We start from the raw sequence: 7,754 nt of genomic DNA on the forward strand, positions 1-7,754 counted from the left end.
ACTATGACTGTTTTGTTACAGAAGATTACTCATTATCAGTGCAAGTGGAAGCTGCAGATGTAACAAAAGAATAAACTTGGTCTATCTCTGTACCATAGTAAAAGAAAGAGTTCATTTCATGATCTTTATTTCGAGGCAACAGTGACAGCGGCTGCAGAAGATGCTGTAGCACAGCTTGCATTAATGACACTGGTAACAGTTGCCTTTCAAAAGGTAAAACTCTTTTTGGCCCAGAGCAATACCAGCAGTTACAAGAGTTTCCTGCAAAAACTGGGACAAGATGAAGAACTTTGCTTACCTGATATAAAACAATCAGGATCACTGAGCCTCACAACCTAAAATGTAAGTATTCTTTTTCTGCTTTCTTTACTTTTGAGCCAAATAAATACTAATGGTACTTTGTTCAGGCTGATAGTTGTTTGTCATCAGATGAATAAGCAATGAATTTTAAGTATACTTCTTGTATACGGGAGTTTTTTGTGCCCAAAGAATATCAAATAAAATCATTACTTTACCAAAAAGAAAACTATTAGTATATTTTATGCAGCTCTATCAAAAAGTTTACTTTCCTACAGTATGTTGACATCTATTGCAGTTTCAGGCAAATCCTTCTATACCGGTGATCCTTCAGCTGTGTCTTCGGACTTGGAAGGTGAAATTTTCAAAACTGAACCTTGCATGGATTCACTGTCCATTTCTGGTGATCAAGAAAAATTAAGCGGTCTGTCTCATCGTCTTTCCGACTACTGCCCTTGGCTTATTGTTACTGGTTCTGATGCAAATAAGTATTCATGCCTTCAGAAGATGAAGATGAGATGGCTCACTCTAAACATACATCTCCACAGTCCATGAGGGCTGAAAAGATTAATGCGTCTTCAATTTTGCAGGGCATGCAAGAGCTCATTGGAAATAAGAAATCTCCTTCAGTGGAATCATTGTGCTATTTTCCTCGAGAAACTATATCACTAGCTGAAATGAAACCATCCGATGATTCATCTACCATCTCGAATGCAAATTCTAGAGCGACAAAGTCTATAGAAACCACAAGTTACCTCCTTTGCAACAGGGTCGGAGTGTACAAATCCATTCCAGATGAGGTCTTCCCTGCAGGTACTACTGTGTTTCCTATGTGTGAAGATAAGTGGTTTGCTCTTAGCTTGAAATACCCCAATGAGAAGCGTAGCCAATTATGTATGACAGTAAAGGCACTAGTTACGTTTGCCGTCTTCTTAAACACAAAGGCTGAATTGAATCTAGGATGTTTATAGCTACCGCCGTCTGTTTGAAGTATTTGTATATTTTATTTTGTGGAAGTTAAGAAGTATTATTACGAACTTAGCAGGGGATTTTCTTTTGCCCCTTAGGTATTGTCTTCATTCTGTTTAGTTGTAGATGCTGTTTTCTTCAGGATTAGGTGAAGAAAGTATGACTTCTGGCATGGACATTCATCCTCTTCTCCTGTTGATCTAGTCCAATTTAACACACAGACATACCTCACACACACATATCACATATGTACTCCTCCAAGAAAGACTATTCTCATTCTTCAGCTTTGTTTGCAGGCTTCATCACGTTGGCGACATAGAGGCCGATACCAATAACCAACATAGCAACAAGATTCATTTTCATCACTTTCCATGGCTTCTTCAGGTTTGCAGCCAAACTACTAGCATTTCCAATTTTTTCATCATCTTCGCATCATCAGATGATTCAGTTTCAGTTTCACTGTGTGAAACTCAGAGCAACAAGAGTCATTTTCATCACTCTCCTTGGCTTCTTCAGGTTTGCAAATGTATTGTCTACGAAAAGGACAATGTATTGCATGCATGTTTTGGAGGAGGGGAACAGATAATCAACGACAACGACAATAATTCCCAGCAAGTTGAAGTGAGTCCTCATGCCAACGCTTCAATATTAAGGTGAAGAGTGTCAGAGTGTTCTTCTTGAACCAACTTTGAAGAAGGCACAAAATCTTCATATACTTGAGTTGCTACAGTAGTTGCAATCTTGTTGATGGAAAGGATGAATTTTGTAGTGTATTTATAAACAAAAAATTATCCCTCAGAAAACTTTCATGAGATGCTCTCTGTTTTCTTTCAAAATACATATTTCATTACTTATGTTTATAAATCTTTTCTTTTAGCTACAAGGTTTTCTTGCACAATTTTTTTTTTTAAAAAAAAACACTGAGAAGAACTCCTAAATAAGAAATCTGAAGTGTAGGAGTAAAGTACGAGCGACGAATTTTTGATTCTTCGACTCAGAGAAGACTAGTGAGGCTGCATGATCTAACAATTAGGTGACAAAATTTTTTATATAAGTATTTACTAAGGTTTATAGAATTTCCTTATTTTCCATTAATGAAATTCTGTTATTTCTACTCATTTAGATTTTGTGGAAAAAGAAGCAGTAAAATGTGATAGAAAAAAGAGATTTTTACGCCCTATAGAAAACCTTAGTACCCTATTTATTTTAAATAAATACCATTTTAAAATATTACATCCTATAGATACCTTTTATACTTTATAGCCAAATATCTAATTATAGTTACATCCTACATTTAAGGCATCATATATGCTAAATAATATTTTTCTCTCTCCTTTTTAGTCTTTTCAGCTGTATTCACATGTATTCAGCAGCATTCATTTATATATTTTAGATGTATTAAAGAGTTATGCGTATTCTCTTATATTCAGTCTTAATCAGTTGTATTTAACTATTTTATTCGGCAGTAGTTAGTTGTATTCAAGTGTTTTATACAACTGTATTCAATTGTAGTTAGTTATATTCAACTATTTTATTCAGCAGAAGTTAGTTGTATTTTGTGTATTTTGTTGCATTCAAGAGTTTTATTCAGCTGTATTCAGTTGTATTTTATTGTATTCAAGTGTTTTGTTCGGATCTTCTCATCCGGGTCAGACTTTTTCCCGCCGGCACCTTCCAACTCCGCTGTCAACTGCCGTATCTTTGCGACCGCTGCATCTTCCAGCTCATTCTTCTCGCTGAGGAGCTTTTTCAGTCCTGCAATGGCGTCTTCATATGAATCCTCTGCCATTTTCGTAACCTCACGTGGATTTATGGAGAATAAAGTCATATTGAAGGAGGAGGAGGAAGGAGAAAGGTGATGGCTTCTTTTAGCAGTAGACACGGTCTAAGCAGTGATTTGATTTCCTTCCGTTTTTAACCAATTTAATGAATTAAATTAGGAGAATATCATGTGATTTGATTTCCTTCCGTTTTTAACTAGTTTAACCTTCCAGATTTTGCGCAGATACGTTACTGTATTTAACGTTAATTCCGGTTGAATACAGCTAAATACATGTCAAACTTAGCTGGAATTCCACTTTTTACGCCTATTTCTTTGGTTGTATTAATGAATACAACAGCTTAAATACATGAAATACATTGTATAAAAACATAAAAGGTATCTATAACACGTAATATAGCAAAGGGTATCTATAAATGGCTAATTAGATCTAAAAGATGGTGCTTTATGAAAAATTCTCTAGAAAAAACTCAATGGCAGAAAGGTATTCACAACTGCGATAAAGCTAGATTTGATTTGCGCCCAAGATTGCGGCAAGGGCCTCGTAATTGCAATAAACAAATTATATATATATAACATTCATATTTTAACTTAATATTGAGACTTTGAGCTACGAGTTTAAGGTAATTTTGGCGAGCAATTATCCTATGACGTTGAGATAAAAATTCTAAAGCTATATTTGGATTAAATACATGATTATGGTTGATTAAAGATTTACCTATCATTAATAACAATAATAATTAATTGTTCATATTACACATTAATAATCATTGATAGAATAATAACATATATTATATGTATAATAATATTTACTAGTATCTATGTACGTGCGTTGCACGTATATCCCTTGTCAATTGATTTAAATTTTGTATAACAATGATAAATTTACTTGCATGTAGACCTATTAAATTTAAATGAATTAAATATTATTCGAACCTTCAAAAACAAAATATTAAATTAAATTTACTTAGATATTTGTTGCTTTCACTCTATATTTCTAAATGATTTTCTAATTATGGAATGTCATACTACAAAGCATTTTCCCCCTTTTTCTCAACAAATAATTAAGTTCCAAAGTAATTTAAAAAAGAAAAAAGCCTTATGAATCAATAATAGTCCTATATTGCTGGTGGTTAGCGAATCAAGTTTTGTTTGTTCGATTAATTTTATAGAGATTCTGTTACCTTTTTTTGTAATCCAGTTTTTATGCATGACATAATTGTGAGTATGAATATGAAGTTGTATTATAATATTTCTCGAGTTTATAACCCAAATATTTGATGGACGATAGGCTGCAAACTTTATATATAAAGGGGACATAACTAACATTAGGATTCAGAGTTATAGTAAAAAAAAGGATTTATCAAGATAAAGTAACAAGAGCACATAATAAATAATAGGATGAAGAGTTATGGTTGACCAAGAAAAAAAAACTTATTCTCCAAACTTCCATGCTTGCTGGTTAAAATTTAATAAGTAATGGTCTTCAACATTTTTATTGAACAGTACTGCCTCATTCTTTGTCCCCTATAAATTAATATAAAAATTATTTTAGATTAATTAAAAATAACACAAATAAGTAATATACTATATCAAAATAAATATACAAAAGAAGCCTACCTCATCGTCAACAAATGTTAAATGCCAACGCAAACCCTCTCCTTTGTCATTCTTATATTTTGTTATTGGTCCTCTTCGAATAACCAATACCTTAATTACCCATTCAACATCATAAAGTTTAAGGTTATTTATTATGACACATTTTTTTTCCAAATCCGATTTCATTACACTGCGCGAAATACCTGCAATATATAAGTAAAAGCTGCAAAATATTATGTAATAGCTAAAATTTAATATTGTTACACTAACATTAGTTGAAATAACACAAACCATTAATCTCTAAAGATATACAATTTAAATATAATACTATGTCAATGTAAAAGACTTTGATATGTAAAAGTAAAAACTACGCCGAAAAACAAAGAAGTACGACACAAAAAACAATAAAAATAAAAGTTAATGTGTCATTGTGTTTCTCTCTAATTCATAGACATGCATTACTCAATTACAAAAACGGGAACTTACTCAATTACGAAAAACAAAAACGATAGAGAGAGCTAATATTACCTTTGGAGAAAATTGCTTCGTTCTACACCAAAATCTTTAGAGAACAATGACACTACAACAAATTCAATTATCAGTGACAAATTATTTTGTCACCTAAAATTAATATTTCGTCACAAAAAATTTTTCTTGACGAAAAAAAAATCGTCAATCATTCGTCCTTAAATGTGCGTCACTAAAGGTATACAAAGACAACTTAGTGATTCGTCACTAAATAAAGTTATTTTAACTACAAAATTGATTTTTGTCCCCAAACGTATAATATTTGTGACGAACTTATTTGTCATAAAAAGTATAAAATTTTTGTAGTTGATAGTACATTTTCGTCATTAAATAGGCAATTAATAGCGGCAAAACTACCTCGTCACTAACTATTTAGTTTAATTAGTGACAACATTAATTGTCTCTAAAGTTATATGTATTTCGTAGTTGAACAAATGTAATTTTGTCACTAAAAATTACCTATCATACACACAAAAAGATATTTCGTCCCTAAATATAAAAATTAGTGACAAATTTGCTTTAATAAAATTGGCTTAAAATTTTGTAGCTAAGACAATCATTTCATCACTAAAAACATCGCTTTTACTGACAAAATAAAATTGTCCCTATAAATTATCATGATTCACGTCAATTGCAATTATCATAAAATAAAAAATAATTCATAGTAAATAAGGCAATTATGAGAAATAGAAATATATAAGAACTTTTCATTGCTAAAAAATCAAACAACATAAAGTATTCTAATATACATTATAATACATTTTCTTTGTATATATAAATGGCCCAAAAAATAATATAAAATGTTTCCAAACTATTCCTTTGCCTTCAAACTCCTCCAAGTCTGTGGTTGACTTTGTTTTTCTGTTGTTGGAGAACTTTATCCTTCCTATATTAAAAAAAATAGCAAAGGATCAAAAGAGAGAAAGAAATTAGAAAATTCTAATAGTAATCCAGGTATAATTTATCAAGACAATCGAATGCAGAAGAAAAAGGTTGCACATACAATGGAAACCAGAAGTTGGTAAGAAACTCAATAAGATCTTAAGACTTGACTAACATAATTTCCTGTTACCATCAAAGATTAGCATTAGTCTGAGATATGCTAACAAGGCTACTTAAAGAGTTTACTTAAATCTTATATATTGGTGTTTCTAATATAAGCTTGCTGACAACAAGAACATGTAATTATTTTAAAGATAAGATGCCGCTCTTACATAAAAGAACCACCATTTTGTTGAAATTGAGATATGCCAAAATTTCACAATGGCGATGATGCTTAAACAATAACAGAAAGAGGATTGACATGTCTATAATCCAAAAATATCCCCTTTACCAATCGCATAATACAGAGACACAAATTTCCAATAGTATCAGAATTTGTGACATGAAATACCAGATATGAAATTTTCAGAAACTAATCAAACCATAAATTTTTTAACCATGACGTATAGCTTGTATTATCTTTTACACAGAAGAATTGAAAAATGCCCTGGAGCAAATATTACTTTTTATGAAGAGTTCAAAATGAAAACAAACTGAATATTACTTATAAAGGAAAAAATTAAGCGGACAGCTAAGTATTCTTCACCCAACTTCGCCAACCCCACCCCCCTAAAAAAGAATAAAATTGTATATGTCATAGCTGATATTAAGTTGTCAATCCAAAAGAGAAGCAAAAGATGCCTAGGCCAGAGTTTTTGTGTTATATAAAATTATTACTGTCTTAACCATATCCCTAGTCATACAAGATTACTAAAAAGGATATTTATCTGCAACGAGCTTATAGGACAAATGCACAAAAATTCTGAAGATATAAGGTCATTCAATTGAAGTGACATTAAGAGTCTAACCTCAATTTTAGCCCCTCACCCCTGCACATAAGATTTAACAAATTGCTAATCTGTTCAATGAAAAAGAAAAAGTTTAACAAATAAGTAAAAGAAGGCTTCAACAATGCAAAGTAAATCACATAAACAAGGAATGAAAGACTTTTCATTATAGTGCTATAACAACAAAGTTCTGTTAAGTTGAGATTGGGTAAAACATACAACACCTATAAATTAGATGCATATCTGTCCCTAGATAAATAATTACAATGAAAAGCAAACATAATATAGTCTAATAGACTAATTCCAAATCAAAAAGCATCCCAACTTCAGAAATTTAATCATGGAAGTGCTTGAAAAGGTTTATGAAGAAACATGTCAAGAGGTATGTAGTTGGGAACGCTCAACCAAGATAAACCTAATAAGTTAGAAAACTAAACAATGAGATAATGCATATGGGATAAATTTTCTCGAAATCCTCCACATCAATTGAGCCGCAGCCTACAATTATTTCAATTCCTTTTAAACTGATACAGAGATAAAAAATAATATATTCTGGTAATTGTATTTTCTATTTTAACCGAAAAATTTTCGGATTTGACAGTAAGTCATGAAGTTATTCCGCCAGTTACAAAGCATTCGAGTTGCGGAAGTATAAGGATCCATTTGTACCCAAAGTTTAGCAAATCTAACAAATTTTCTATAAATTTACATGAAAATCAAATAAAAACCTAACCTTGAAAAAGAGGGGAAGA

At 31.5% G+C, this 7,754-nt stretch overlaps 1 long non-coding RNA gene across 3 annotated transcripts; it reads left to right on the forward strand.

Annotated features, from left to right (window-relative positions):
• Positions 1 to 74: 74 nt before the first annotated feature.
• On the forward strand, positions 75 to 2,130 carry LOC109241241. 3 transcript variants are annotated; one of them, XR_002070210.1, is made up of 5 exons: positions 75 to 342; positions 596 to 721; positions 888 to 1,110; positions 1,563 to 1,650; positions 1,783 to 2,130. It is a non-coding gene; the product is annotated as an uncharacterized LOC109241241 (long non-coding RNA). The 3 variants fall into 3 exon arrangements; XR_002070211.1 differs by having other exon boundaries at positions 596 to 652; XR_002070209.1 differs by having other exon boundaries at positions 596 to 1,110.
• Positions 2,131 to 7,754: the final 5,624 nt, after the last annotated feature.

The sequence above is a fragment of the Nicotiana attenuata genome, unplaced genomic scaffold (genome assembly GCF_001879085.1).
Source record: "Nicotiana attenuata strain UT unplaced genomic scaffold, NIATTr2, whole genome shotgun sequence".
In the NCBI taxonomy this organism is placed as follows: Eukaryota; Viridiplantae; Streptophyta; class Magnoliopsida; order Solanales; family Solanaceae; genus Nicotiana; species Nicotiana attenuata.